Raw genomic sequence first — 15878 nt, 5'->3', positions numbered from 1 at the left:
TATTCCTTCAGTAATTCAAAGGCTTTGGCATTTTTATGCAATCTCTCCCTAGTTATTCCCCTTTCTTACAACACTCATCCACTTTACACATCTAACCCTTTTCAGCTTTTTGTGGTATTTATGCATCTATCCATCCATCTATCCATCTATCCATCCACCCAGTACATATGGTTGATTGGCAGCCGAGTTCTGCTCGAAGTGCTGAGAATCTGGCAATGAATAAAACAAACAAAAATCTCTGCCTCATGAGGGTAGAGGGGGAGAGAGACAGTCAACAATTTAATTTTTAAAATCTGATGTTAGAAAGTGATAAATATGGCCCAGCCGTTGTGGCTCAGTGGTTGAGTGTCGACCCATGCACCAAGAGGTTGCCGATTCAGTTCCTGATCAGGGCACAGGCCCAGGTATTGGGCCGATTCCCAGTGGGGGTGTGCAGGAGGCGGCCAATTTATGTTCTCTCTCATTGATATTTCTTTCTCTCTCTTCCTATCTAAAATAAAAAAAATAAATAAAAATAAAAAAAAAACATTTAAAAAAGTGATAAGTATGAATTTAAAAGAGCAGAGAAGGGAGTTAGAAAGGGTTTTACAATTTTAGAAGAGCTGCCCAGGGAAGTCCTTGCTGAGAAGGTGAAGGTAATATTTAAATAAAGGTTTGGAGCCTGGCCGATGTGGCTCAGTGGTTGAGCATCGACACACACACTAAGAGGTCACTGGTTCGATTCCTAGTCAGGGCACATGTCCAGGTTGTGGGCCAGGTCCCCAGTAGGGGGCATGTAGGAGGTGGCCAATTGATGTTCTCTCTCATCAATGTTTCTATCTCTCTCTCCCTCTCCCTTTTTTGCTCTCTCTAATATCAATAAAGAAAAAAAATTTTTTAAAGAAAATGCTATTAAGTAAAGGTGTGGAGCGGTGGAGGGCCATGCATCTGGGAAAGAACCAGCCAGGACCTGAACAGCACGTGTGAAGGTCCTGTGGCAGGACTGCAAGTACAAGTACAGCTTTTGAGGAATAGCAGTGAGTGAACGAAGGGGAAAGAAGTAGAACATGAGGTTTGAGAAGGAATGGGAGGTGGGCACTGGATTGGGTACTACTGTTATCGGTGGAAGCAGAGTTATTGGGGTGCTGATGAAAAATAATTTCCCAAGGCCCCAATGGGAGGATGGGGTTTCATGGAAGGCTTTATTTATGGTGTAAAATTAAGGGGATTCCCCTCCAAGTTACCATCTCTGTCTGTCTTGCCATGGAAGAAGTCCAACCGTGTCTTCAGCAGGGCCAGAATTAAGGCCACTGCCGAGAATTTCTGCTCCAGATTAAAGTACTGTCCTGTTCAGCATCTGGCTACGTTAGCTCATGCTCCCAGCTGCAGCCCATAGCCACGTGGCCATTTATGGAGAGAGAATGTGCGAATGCGCAGGGTAAATGCAGGTCACAGAGCAAGAAAGAACAAAGAGAGAGGGAACTCTTTGGGGATTTTAACTACAATTTTCTTCAAACTAACCAATGAACTCTCCAAGATTTAGTACACTTCTGATGGGGTTCACCCCCTAGCCAATCCATTGTTCCTCAGGCTAGATGGACAGGCAAACACTTTTCCTACATCACCCCAACTTCATAGCACTTGGGCCCATCTTCTCCTTTGCAGGACCCTTCCCCCCAGCGACTTGCAGGGACTGGACTCGTGGTTCCCTGGGGAGCATGAAGCTGTAGCTTCCTGGTGAAGCTGCCCAGATGACCATGCTTATGTCTGGCCTCCCTTTTGCTCTCTTCCTTATATGAATAACTAGCTAATTACGATGATAACACTGCTTTCTGGGGCATAGTATGGACTTGGGCTTCCTATTGCATGAATTAGAAGCTATCGGAGGGGTCTTGACAGAGGAGTGATACACTCTGCCAATACTTCAACAGGATCACTCCAGCTGCTGTGCTGAAATTGCCCAGAGTGAGGCAGGGCGAGCAGCCGGGAACCTGGCTTAGAGGCCAGTTCAAGTATTTCACTGACAGGTGTGGTGGCAAGAAAAGTGATGTTTATGTTGAAGGTGTATTGCCCATGCTGTATGCCTTCCTGTGTCCTCCGGAGCTGAACGCTTCTCCATTCCACGCTTCTCCTGTCACTCTCTTCCGCAAGCACAAGTAACTCCTCACCGACCAAATCATGCTCTGCTTTTCGTGGGGCTTTTTCTAGCACTTTAATCCAGCGATGTCCAACCATTTCCATCTCGTGGCACACACAAACTAATTACGAAAATTCTGCGGCACACTGGAAACTAATCTATTTTGCCAATCTGATAAAAAAAAAAAAGTGTAACTTTGATTCATTCACACTAGACGGCTATGGTCGTGTTGGCTGTGTTTTTATTTGACAACCTAAGGGAAAAGAGGTCAGTGCCCCTGACTAAATAGTCAGGTATTGCATGTTTTACCAGTTTCCTCTGCCCAGCGGTTGACGATCGGCTGCTCTAACATTCTGCAACTTGACACTGTCTATTTCACCCCCTCCCACTTCCCAGCACAAGCTCTCCATTCCCCGCCAGCTGATCTACTGTCCACCCAACACAAACTACCCACTGTTCTGGCCTCTGCAAAGACAGCCCACACTCTTCTTTGCCTGGATCCTTCCCATCCTTAAGGCCCCTGTCAAGTGCTTCCTTCTTGATGTCTTCCATAATATTGAAAGTCTGTTTCTGGCCTGCCCCATAGGGCCTGCACCTCGTGTGCTATTTAGCTTACACCATTTTACATGATTTTCTCATTTGGTGTTTGGTGCCTCCATGAGTTCATAAGCTCCACAAAGACAGAAACTGAATATTTTTTGCCTTCTCCATGTCTCGCCCCCTACCCCACCTCCAGCCCAAGTGAGGCATGTAATATGTGTTTGGCAAATATTTCCTGGATTGAACAAAATATAATATATACTCTTCAAAACAAAGGGAGCTGTTGCCAAAAATGCCTTGGCAGTGATCTGGCAAATGGTTTTGAACATACTAGAGACAAGGGGGAAACATGATGATGTTGACCACCATCTACAACTCCCTACCTGTGTTCCCTAACGGCTTTACCCTGGTGGGCATTTCCTGGAGTGGCACCACACATTAGTGCCTGTTTCCTAGCACTGACATGAGGACACCTCGTGTTCCTCTTACCTGATACCTGTCTCCTCTAGCAGGCTGCATGACACTCTTCTAGGGGTTAAATAGCTGGCTGCCTGCCCTCCCTCTCTCCCCCTCTCCCCTCTGCCTACCTCTTTCCCTGCATAATGTGGATTATTTGCAGGCATTACTTCAAAGATGAATCTCATCGAGACCTGCTGAGCTGCATATTTATACAGTCTCTAGGCTTTTCTCACCAGCTGTGGACGTTTTTGCAAACTCTACATTACCACCTCATTGAAACGGCTGCTCAGTTCCATGTCTTTTATTAAAGACAGATTAAGAAAATCAGTTCAATACCTTATCCATTTTAAAGTCATCATTAATCTCATGCTCTTGATTTATGACAAGCTGGCTTTAAAAAAAAAAGGTGTCCCTACAAATCCTTTTAGTCCCCCCTTGCTGGTATCAAAATACACTTCATTTTGGCTGCTCATTTTATTCCTTTTAGCCTACTTTTACAGTTATGATTTTTGTTCATTCCCCACAGGGCCTCTTCTAATACATATTATTTTACCCTCACCCATAAATCTCTTACAACTTATCATTTGAAGTTTCCAGTTGCTCATGAACTTGAATGGTGAGAACAAAATGCAATATTTTGAGTTTCATTTGGGGTGTCCTCCAAGCTCTCTGCTTGTTTTCTGTGATAATGTTCCTGGCTCCATGCCAACTGAATCTGCCAGTCTCCATAGCTTAGACATTTCAAACTCCATCTGGAGGCAGAATCTGGCCTCAATCCCAGGCCTTACCAGAGGGATGTATGGAGTTGGTGTCATAGACCTCAAGGATCTTTTCAATCAGCCCACACCTCGCACATAGGCTCTGGCAACCGGCTTCCTGTTTGGATGTCTGAGCCCAAGGATCTTATCTAACTTGTCCAGATCCTCAGATCATACAGGGTCCCCCTTCCCTTGCTATTCCTTCCCTGAACCACACCTAACAGCGCAGGGTCTGCTTTTGCACGTTGTAACTCCTTGAACTAGCTTCACGTTTGTGCAGAGAATGCATTTAGCCCTCCATGTCTTATCAAGGTTAGTGACACCCACCAGCAATCAGTCAAGGAACTCCTCAGTGCCAAGTGCTATCTGCTTGAGCAATAGCTACCACCTTATACTCCGCAAGGCACACTCTGCCTTGCGAGATGGACATCGTTCCACTGTCTGCTGCTTGACAGGCTGCTCACCAGATGGGCAGATCTGACCTATTTCATTTCTAGCAAGTGTGTCAATCTGTCACCACTGCTATAAGAGTGTTTAATGGTTTCACCCGTTCCAGCATCCTCTCTAGGCCTTCTTCTCAACAGGAAGATCTCAATAAGACAGGCTATGAGACAGTGCTTGTCTCAATACCTTCACATCCCAAGAACTCTTTCCTGTCCTTGAGCACCTCCTTTCCTAGTGTGCAAAGTCCTGGGCCTGCCTGTCCCACAGTCCTACACCAGGCTTGAGAACTGCCACCTCTTCAGACCTGCCCCCTTCTTCCTCCCCTCCCTGCAGCCAGTGCTCTGACACATGATTCTGCAAAGCACCACTCAAAACACCGGGAGTATCACAGTCACCACCAAATGGTTCCATTCCTGATGGAAGGCACTGTGGACAGACCAACTCTGGACCTTGTGAACAAATGTGCCATACATATAATCCTGCTTCTTCTCTCCCAGGAAAGAAGAAACCTCTTAAAAACTACTAGGCTTGAAACAATAACGAAATGGCTATTGTTTTTTACTGCTTATGGTAATGAAGAATTTTTAATTATAATATTCAGTTTGAAAACAGGATAATAAAAAAACAGTCTCATACATTGTTTCTGGGAATATAAACTAATGCATCCTTCTAAAAACAAAGCCCATATTCTCTGACTGAATGATTTCCCATTCAGCAATCTACCCTTTAGTTATAGTAAAATAATCAAAGATGCATGTACTAAGATTTTTATTAAATTACTTAAAAGAGAGTCCGGCCTGTGTGGCTCAGTGTTTGGATGTCCACCCATGCACCAAGGGGTCTCCGGTTTGATTCCTAGTCAGGGCTTATGTCCAAGTTGTGGGCCAGACCCCTGGTGGAAGGCATGAAAGAGGTGGTCAATTGATGTTTCTATCTCTCTCTCCCTCTCACTTCCTCTCTCTCTAAAATAAAGAAAACCAATTTTTTAAAATTAAAACAAAAATTTAAAAGAGCAAATATTCGAAAAAAACCATTAATGGAAAAAAGTTAATATATAATGATGCATTTATAATATGGAACAGTATAAAAGAAATGTTTTTATTGTGATGTTCTCAAAGAACATCTGGTCCCTATGGTCATTGTGCTTCTGCCTTTCCTGAGGAAACCATATAGGAAAACTTGACCTGAGCTGTGCCTAACTGACCGGTGTGTCCTGCTGACTCTTGCTGGAGTTACAGAGAAGAGTTTACAGATTACGCCCACTGTGCTGGAACCCCCCCACAAATCCACAAAATGTGGGTGCAAGCTGTAGGCACTTCCACTAAAGAAACTGTAAATAAACTCAGAACATATACAATGAGATTGAAAGTAATTTTGAACTCCTAGAACAACAGGTGTCTTCTATTTTAAAATTTTGTTTTTCCTGAAACAAATTTCCTTTTAGTAACTTCCTTGGGCAAGTGCTCTCAAGTCTCTTGTTTGAGGAAGAAGAGAACAGATAGCTGGATGGAGGGCTCAGGCACGCAAGTACGAAGGGGAGCAAACCTCAGACGCCTTTCTGGGCTGGGCCCACACGTGGTTTGGGGTTTTTGAACCACTGTACAGCTGTGGTGGAAAATGCTGCTCTTAGGTGCTACCTTCCTCTCTATTTCTGGACCTGCTCCAGTTGGAAGGCCTTGCAGGTGATCTTTTTGAGTTCCTTACCTTTCTTTCTCAGGTTCTAGTCGAGTGAAACAACACTCTATCCTGACAACTCCAGCTCTTGTCTGGGCTGGGTCGCTCTCAGCCCTGTTTCTCTCCCCTCAGCACTAAGTTGCCCAGCTCTGACTTATGCATTCCTTAGGATAAAGGCTATATTTTCCTAACCTCAAACCAGAACATGTGGGACAGGACACTTTTCGCCAATTTGTCTTGGAAAAGTCTTTTCAATATGAAAATTAGATCATATTCAGTTATATTTAGCAAAATTCTTCTATTAAGGAAAAAATGCATGAAATTGAGCTGTCCCAGCACATCTGGTCCTGTGGTCACCGTATTTCTGGCTGTCCTGAGGAAACCATGAAGAATCAGTGAGGTCTTCCCCGGGGACTCTGTCCCAACCCAGGGCAGGTTACTCCAACCTAAACGGGTGGCGTTGCCTTCTTCCCACTGATGCTCCTGCTCTGGTGAGAACTTCGTGCAGAATCACTTGACCACCTAGGAACTAGCAGGCTAGCAGTTTTCAGCCATCTCCAATCTTATTCCGAAAGGAGTTTTAATATTTTCATTGCTAAGCTTTTAAAATAGTATATATATTTGATAAGCAATATAAAATTAGATCTGTCCTCTTCCCTTTTTCAGTGGTAGTTGTATTTTTTCAAAGGTCAATGAAAGACAAGAAAAACTGATCCCAAATTACAAATGATTTATAGCAACTATCTGAATAATCAATTTTTCTGGGGGAGTAGGCAAGAAAGAAGGAACTTGCCCTGACCAGTTTGGCTCAGTGGTTGGAGCGTCAACCTGTGGACCAAAGAGTCATGGGTTTGATTCCTGGTCAAGAGCATGTACCTTGGTTGCAGTTTGATCTCCAGCCCTGGTCAGTGTTGTGTGGGAGGTAACCAGTCGATGTGTCTCTCTCACATTAATCTCTCTCTCTCTCTTCCTCCCACTCTTTTCGAAAATTAATGAAAAAATATCCTCGTGTGAGGATTAAAAAAAAGAAAGGAGAAACTTCAGGGGTTTCTCCCAGAGCCACACCGGGTGAGTAAGCACCCCCTTGTATAGTATAGGGTCAGCTTTAACTCTTTCTTTGAACTGTGAACCGGCTTCCATGAGTTCTGGGGGCGTTGCATGCCTCAAGGACATTGTGATGTGACTCAGGGTAAGAGAGTAGAAAAAGACTCAGGAGTCCTTCAGAGGTAACTCCCTGCCTGGGTTCCCCTGCTTGAGAAGGCAGCCAAACTGAATGAGATGAGCACCCCCAACCCCTCACCTCCTTTGGCTTATGTTGTCTTTGAGTCTGTGGCTGGTCAGTACAGCACAGAAATGTTGCCATCAACTCAGGAGCTGGATGGTGTGGGCTGAGGCTGTACTGTGTGCCCTGGTGTGGAGAAAGCCCATGTCCTAGCCGGGCGCAGACATCTTGCAAGTGCATTACCTTCGCGTAAGAGAAGCAGAGCATAAGCGTGTCAGAAGCTGCCGATCCTTCACCCCCGTGTAAATCCACTCAAAGTGCTTGTCCTGCTGGTGGAGAACCACAGGGCCACGTTTCCCTCTGCAAACCAGACCACTGCTCTTCTGGGTTGTAGAAGTGTTTGTCTAATATAATGACGAACCTGTGTCATTAAAATGGAAAGCAAAAGGAAGTTTTCTAAAGCCATTGTGATAGAATGGCCTTGAAGCATGTTAATGGACTCATCATTTGAAGAAGAGGAGGGAGTAAGGATGTCTTAGTCCCATTTTTATTATTCATTTCTTTCCCGGGGAGATTAGATAAACTTGTTTCTTTCTCCCTAATCATCTCGGAGAGTGAAAAAGAATTTCCTCACAGAATTCTAATGAAGGAAGGAACCCTAGAGAATGTCAAGCCTGAGGGTAGATTTACTAGAAAAAAAACCAAAACACCTTTTTTCAGACATTCAAAAGAAACTTAGAGCCGCTCCCCCTCTGAGAGACTCAGAAAGGTCATTGATTCCCCTCATTTGAAGCAAATTTTCACCCAGGAACACTTGATGAGGCAGGAAGGAAGAGAGCTCCATTTATTCAGGTCCTTTAAATATAAAACAAAGAGAAAAAAAGTAGTTTTATTAAATGACTAATAGAAAAATACAGGTCTTTAATTAATATATACAAGCCATAAAATATAATTTTTCAAATAACACATAGTAATAGTGATGCTGACAGTTAACCCTCACCTAGCACATGCCATGTGCCAGGGGTTGCTCTGAGTGCTGTGGGTTAACTCATTTACTCCTTATGAGGTAGGGGTACTATTATTTACATTTTACAGATGAGGACATTGCTGAACAGAGAGATGAAATAACTTGTCCAGGCTCTGTAAGTAGAAAGTTGTAGAGCTGGTATGCATAACTTGGCAGTCTGGACTCAGGATGTGCTCTCTGGACCATGACACACACACTGTTGAGCTGATGGCAGTTCAATGGTTCACCCCTGTTACCCAAGAAAATCTCAGCGAAAGACGTGAGTGAGCATTTATCCAGCACCTACTATGTGCCAGCTATTGGGTCAATTCTCATGAAACTTTAAGGGGTATTTTTCCCTAGCCCTGTAATGTAAATGTAGACATAGATTCAGGGAGGCACAGTTCAGAGAGATGAAGGAAGAAACTTACCCAAGTTACATCTGCTCAAGAAAGAGAGTGGATTTTGGAACATGTGTCTGATTTCAGATTTGTATTTCTTCCACTTACACTTAGAAGTACGGGCAAATGATCTCATATCTGAATTTGTTTTGCTCTCCGTATCTTTTGTTTTTTTTTGTTTTTATCCTCACTCGAGGACATTTTTCCATTTTTTTATTCAGATAGAGCGGGAGGGAGAGAGAGGAAGAGAGAGAGAGAGAAACATCGATGTGAAGGGACACATCGAGTGGCTGCCACCCGCATGACCAACCAGGGCCGGGGACAAACCGCAACCGAGGTATGTGCCCTCAGCAGGAACCGAACCTGGGTCTCTCTGTACCACAGGCCGACGCTCCAACCGCTGAGCCAAACCGGCCAGAGCTCCGTATCTTTTGTTTTAATATATATTTACTAAGTTTGTTACACAAGATACTTATTGAACAGCATAACATGGCAACAAACCTGAAGGGATAATAACATGATGGGTATTTCCAAGGTCACACTGGTTGGGACGTACAAGCATCAGAGACAAAAGTGAACTCGCGTATCTAATCTAACTCGAAGGATCGTTGAGAAACAGAGACCACTGCCTGCGGTTTCCCTCAGCCCTTTGCCCCTCTCCTCTCACCTGGGCTTCTTGCTTGACCAGCAAGGAGCAGAAGCTGGATTACAGATGTTGGCCTTCCCCGCAGTCCCATTATGCCAAAGCACAGCTGATTTCTCCGTCAGATCTGTGTATGAGATGAAATCACCCAGATAAACAGATGGCGTGGTCAGGGTGGTATTTCATGGCAACATGTGTTTGTTTGAATAAATGGTCATAAACCTTTCACTCTGGGTATAAAATTAAGTTGTGGCATTTGGATGTTATCGGGGGCTATTCGGGAGAGAGCATTCAAATATCACATTTATGACAGTAAATTTTAGATAATTTTCTATATTGATTAACAAGAATAACTTAGAACATGTATATGTTTGGGATATGTATTGGTGGGGGGAGGGTATTATTGTACATAAAGATCCAAACCCTACAATTCTGACTTACAACTAGACAGATTACTGCTTAGGTTTGTGCCTCATCACATGAAAAATATACTTCGCTACCACTCAGCCTGAAATTTTACATCTAGTACAACAGCAGGTCAGGACTCTGGGATCCATTCTGCTATAAAGTCACTGACTCTCGCTGTAGTGTAAGAAGTTAAGAAGGCTGGGAACAGAAGCATGCAGTTTGTGTAGCGTTCTGCCCTGAATGGCGGACTGATATACGGAGTTCTGACTCCTAAGGTGATTCTTCTCAGGAGCGTCAAGGATGATGTAAGCAGGATGATATACTTATCAAAGATGGAACAGGATAAATAAGAGAGAAAAACGAGTTGCAGTGCAATTCTATACTATTTTCTTCTCATATATCATATTTATAGAGAATGAATAAGACTACAATTTTTGACGTGGGTAAAGTCATTCATTATTTGAGATATTCTAATAAACCCTATCCTAGTCTTTGTGTTTATCTGACGACTACATACACGAATAAAGAAATGGCCTTTATTGTTATAATATTGTGTTGGCATTATGGAGCTTATATTCACTTTCCTATTTACCATTATTTTATAATTTGTAAAAACATTTCATGTTGAGATAATTATACGTATTTTGAGATATTTTGAGATTCATATACAGTTGGAAGAAACAACACAGAGGGTTCTCTATACACCCCTCACATTTGTCATTAGTCTTGACAAATCTATAGTACAATATCACAAACAGGAAATTGACATTGATGTAATTGACGGGACTTATTCAGATTTAATCAGTTTTATATGCTCTCATTTTTGTGCATGTGAGTAAGTGTGTATGCATTTACTTCTGTACAACTTTATCACATATATAGATTTGTATTACCACCACTGGAGTCAAGACACAGAACAATCCACCCTAAAGATCCCTCTTACTACCCTTCATCGCTCTAGCCACCTTCCTCCTTCTCCCCACTCCCTGACCCCTATAACCACGAATCTGTTCTCCGGCTCCAGACTGGCATCATTTCAAGAATGCTATATATGTGGAAACAAACAGTATGTAACATTCTGAGCTTGGTTTTCTAACTCAGTATAACTTCCTTTAGATCTACATGAGTTGTATTTCAGGGTATAGATGTACCACAGTTTGTTTAGGCATTCACTCCATTGAAAAGTAAATGGTTAACAAACTGTGGTTGTTGTTGTTGTTGTTGTTGTTTTCAACTTTGAGCTATTATGAACAAAGCTGCTATGAAATTCTGTATACAGGTTTTGGGTGAACTTTAGTTTTCACTTCTCTGGGATAAATGCCCAAGAGTTTTAGATAAGTGCATACTGCGTTTTGTAAGAAAATGCCATACCCTTTCCAAGGTTGGCTGCACCATTCTACATTCTCACCAGCAATGTATTAAATTGTTTTATAATAATAAATGAGATTCCATACACCTTTGCTAGCCCAGATCAATCCAAGCTCTCAGTGGTGTCATCCCTCCCTTATCATTTTTATCTGTGCTTACCTTTATCTTATAGTTCATAATATTTGAACCATTAATATTTGTCATCTTTTAATATTTAAACACTTCTTATTTTACAAATCTCCTCATTCTAATGATATTGCAAACTCTCTTGAGTCCTAGTATTGTTACTTCCCTTGCTAAAGTTGGTACAGTAATTAGTAATCAGAAAACAGATTTTCAATGATTGAAGTTGACTAAATAAAAAGTAATATGAATCAGTGAAATGTTTTGTACTTTTCAAAAACTTATTTTTTGTTTAGAAGTGATGCTCTCAGACTTAGGTAAAGTATAGAAAAATTGTTATTAAGCAATTTACAGCAGATACAGCAAACTAAATGTGTGCTTATTCTATGTTGTTCCCAAAATAACCTTGATACTTCCTTTATGAAAATATTAAACCAGTAGAGAAACATCAAAATATTGTATCACACTTTTAATTAAAACGGCTTAATTAAACCACTGTGTTTTATCGCCTTTCTCCAGGTGTTCTTTGCCTAGCCATTCTGGCATTAGTTAACAAGAGAGCAATGATATGCTGATAAATGTTTAACAACCAGCACTCTGGAGGAAAAAAAACAGCCCTGATATGTAGCCTTTGCCAATTTCCATGACATAAAGACTCCTGCCATGGCCAGTTTCTAGCTACCCTTTTGACGTCACTGAATGCATCTTTGGGGAGAGGCTTAGAACAGGCTCTGGTGACCTGCATGAGCTCTCCCCAGCACACCAGCATTAGGGATATATTAAATTTAACTAATGGAAATGTTCTACAATATGTTTCAAAATCCAAATGAGTCATCTGTACATGGACACTGGGAGTTTTTGAGTTGACTTCAGTCTCCAAAATCCATTTTCTCAGCAGTAATCTCTAACGTTGAATGCTTTCCCAGAATTAGCCTACTATTTCCCCAGCTAACATCTATTCATGCTTTTGGTCTGGGTGCAGATGTCTGTTTCTTAGTTTCCACTAATCACTCCTCCCCACGCGCCCCCCCCACCTCTAACACACACTTTAACACAGAACCACATGTCAATTTCTCATCAGTCTTTACTTTCCTTCAGAGTATTAATATGCGATTTATGGATATATATATGTGGAGATATATATATATATATGGATATATATATAATTATTTTTGTTCCTATTCCATGTTGACAACCCTTACTAGACTATATATCACATGAGACCACGCCTATTTGGTTTACCTTTTGTCCAGCAGTACAGTGAATGAATAAATTACACTGACTGGGCATCCCCACTCGACAAAACCTCAGGAGGTGTCCCTCCTTCTGCACTGGGGTGGTCCTTCCTCTACTCACTTGGCCCATGAAATTTTAGTCTGTTAAGATATCACAGGACAAAGGAACCGACTGTGTTTCAGCCATTCTCAATCTGCTGGGGGAAGTCACAGAGAAGAGGTGACCTCCGGTTGACCCAAGAGCTCCATCCGGCAATTGGAGGCTCCTCACTCCCCACCCAGTCTTTGAAATGCTGTTCTGTGTGTATGTCCCACAGCTGGAGCCATTTTCAAGGAAGAAGCCTTGAGACAAGATGGTGTTGAGACATCCAGACCGAATCCATGACTGAACCCAGGTAAGGCCTCTAAATAAACTCCTAAAACTCTGGAGGTCTACTTGTCCTAGGTGCCCAAGACAAGCCTCCTTGTGAGCTCCTTGCTTATTATAATCATCACCTAAGGCTGGAGTAGCCTGATTCTTTGATCTTTCCTTGTCTTTCAGGTACAGGGGCAGTTTCCAATTTCACCTGGGAAGCTCCTGAGGTTCCAAACCGAATCATCCCAAATTAACCACAGCAGCAAAACACTCTGCATTATTCCCGTCACTTTAGGGGTGAGGGTATTTATTTCTTCCCTTAACATTTACCAACTTTTTTCTTTTTGTCTATTGTTTTTCCTGTCCTTACCATGAAGTCTCTTCCTGTTCAAATGGTTCATTCAGCCCTGCAAATGTTTCAGTCTCTCTCTCTCTCTATCACTCGAGAAGTAAAGGGCCATTAAGTTGTTTTTGTTTGCTTATTTCTTTGTTTTTGCATCACTCACAGAAATTGCAAAACTAGAAAGAGAAAGATGTTCTTTACTCCTTGTTTTTCTCTTCCCCCAATAGTATATAAGCTCTCTGAAAGCACATTTTGGGTTTTACATTTATATTGTATGTTCTTTCATCTGGGACCTAGAATAGCACCTGCCACACAATAGGCATTCAACAGACATATGTTGAATGAGTGAATTTATTTCTGAATCATTTTGATAAATAGAGTATGCAATGAATTCTAGAAAGAAACCTTGAAGACAGATATTTTACACAAGAACAATACTTAAAATTTTAAAAAGGGAAAACAGTCTGTTAATGGAAATAACTCTACAAAAAAAAGCAACCAAAAAAATCTGAAATTGAAATAACTGTTCATTTAACAGATAAGTCAATATATTCTGGACTCTTGCTTGGTCCTGTTCAGACTCTGGGTGTTGAAATAGTCAATTTCCTGAATTAACAGCTAATAGATTTTTATCTTCAATGATAATATTTTACATTTATGTGGCACTTTATACATTGTAAAGCTGTTTCTTACGTTGTCACACTTAATTATTACTCAAAGTAGATGGAGAATTTCCTATGCTTGAAGTCAGGGTATATGCTGTTGCATGTAAAAGAAACAAAAAATATAGTGTCAGAGGATACTAGTTAACTTCCAAGATCCATTTCTCCTTCTTCCTTTGAAATAAGAAGACTAACTTTGAACTAGGAACAGACCACACAGCTTAAAGATCTATTTTCCTCAACTTCCTTATAGCTCAGTATGGCTATGGGGTTGTTTTTGTTAAGGAGATTTAAGTGACAACGTGGACAATTCCTTGCTCAGACGGAGGGGATGTGCCTGAAATGAGTTTGTGGTGGCTGGACTTCTAACAGTTACTGTGAACCATGAGAAAAAATGCTTGAACCATGTCCATTTTTCTCCCATTGTATTTTCAACACTTAGCACAACACAGCATATCATAGATATACGATAAATATCAAAAAACATGATTTCCTCGATTATATTCTCTTCTGCCTGTAGTTTCTTCCTGGAGAAGCTGTGGACAACTATAAGCTAAGGAAGGAATTATAATTTGAGGTAGTAAAAGTCCACATTTGCACTGTTCTATAAATCATTTCTAGCCATTTGCACATTAAGTAGTTTTGTAAAGCAGTATAATTATTTTGAAGTCTTAATTGTTGCTCCCGAGAGACTCCCTGAATGTGAGGCTTTAGCATGGCATGAGGAACTCCTACAAGAGAATCTATATCACCAGGTTGATACCAGATAAGAAATCTGTAAGGTGAGGGCTAGATTCTTACAAATCTCCAACAATTTCAGTAAACTAAATTGAAGAAAGGAAGCAGGAGTCAGACCTAAGAGGACATTAAGAATGGTTGGAGCCAGAAGGGAAAGGAAGATCAATCTCAGGGGGAACTGAGGTCTGCACTGGGATGCGAGTCAGGGTGGGGTTCTGGGCCTGGGGCTGCTTCCTCTGCAGGATCTTTAACAGCCGGAGATCTTACAGGTGTCATTTCGTCACTGGTAACTCCTTTGGTTTCAGGACTAACTTTACTTAAAAGTTGGTTTTGGTAGTAGCTATCGCTGGCCATTACATTATTGCTTTCAGGTGTAAACTATATTAAAGCTTTCGAGAACAGACATCAATAGGTCATATGGCTGGCCATTAGTATATTTCCAAATGATCATCTAGGATATCTCAAATTCCCCAAATTCCTTAATAAATAACATTAGTGTAGTATCAAAAAGATTTTAAGGTGATCTTTTTACTTGGCAATAGCATATTGTTCTACCTTACTGATTTGAAAGATAATGTTCAGCAATGTCCAATAAAATATCTTGTAATACTATATACCCAGTCTCGCTGGATTTCAGATGGACTCATTCCCTGATTTTTATAAAAGATGACATTTTCTTTTTTGGTATGTGCTTAATGGTGTTTTTTGATTGTTTGTTTTTTGTTTTTTTCAGTAGCTGATGCTGAGATTTTAGGAGGGAAATTTGGTGCTGGAAATATTTACTACAGAGCTGGCACATAAACCAAGAACTATTAGACTTTAATGCTTTTTTTCCCTAAACTTTTTATAGCCTCCCGTTTTTAATCGCTGCCAATCTGCTGATTTTATTTTAAATAGATACTTCAAGACTATGCTTTGTCAAAACAGACAGATGTATCATTAAATTCCCTCCCAAATTACACATTAGGCAATGCCTTTGTTTCATGTGCTACGGAGGTATTTGAATTTGTTATAATTGGGAGTAAAAGGAGGCCAGGGAGCTGATTTGCAGAGCAAACAGCTCTGTAATTTAGAATTGATTGTTCTGACTGCGTACGGCTCTGTGAAGTGTGCATTAGCCAAAGTGAGGGCGGCCGTGGTTCTGTGCTCAAGCAGGCCACCGTGGCAGGGTTGTTGGAACAGGTTAGTGGAAGAGTCCACACCAGAAGTCTTCCTGTTAATCATCACTTTAAAGACAGGGGTGAGGGATACTTTGACAGGGGATCCTCAAGTGTTCCTTTTCATTTGAAATATATGGTAAGTTCCTCTTGCTGCCATAACGAATTGAGTGGCTTAAAAACAACACAGATCTAGTATATTACAGTTCTGGGGGTCAGAGTCTGA

Source organism: Molossus molossus, unplaced genomic scaffold (genome assembly GCF_014108415.1).
Source record: "Molossus molossus isolate mMolMol1 unplaced genomic scaffold, mMolMol1.p scaffold_m16_p_5, whole genome shotgun sequence".
Classification (NCBI taxonomy): Eukaryota; Metazoa; Chordata; class Mammalia; order Chiroptera; family Molossidae; genus Molossus; species Molossus molossus.
The sequence above is the reverse complement of the archived record's forward strand: the minus strand, read 5'-3'. Positions refer to the sequence as shown.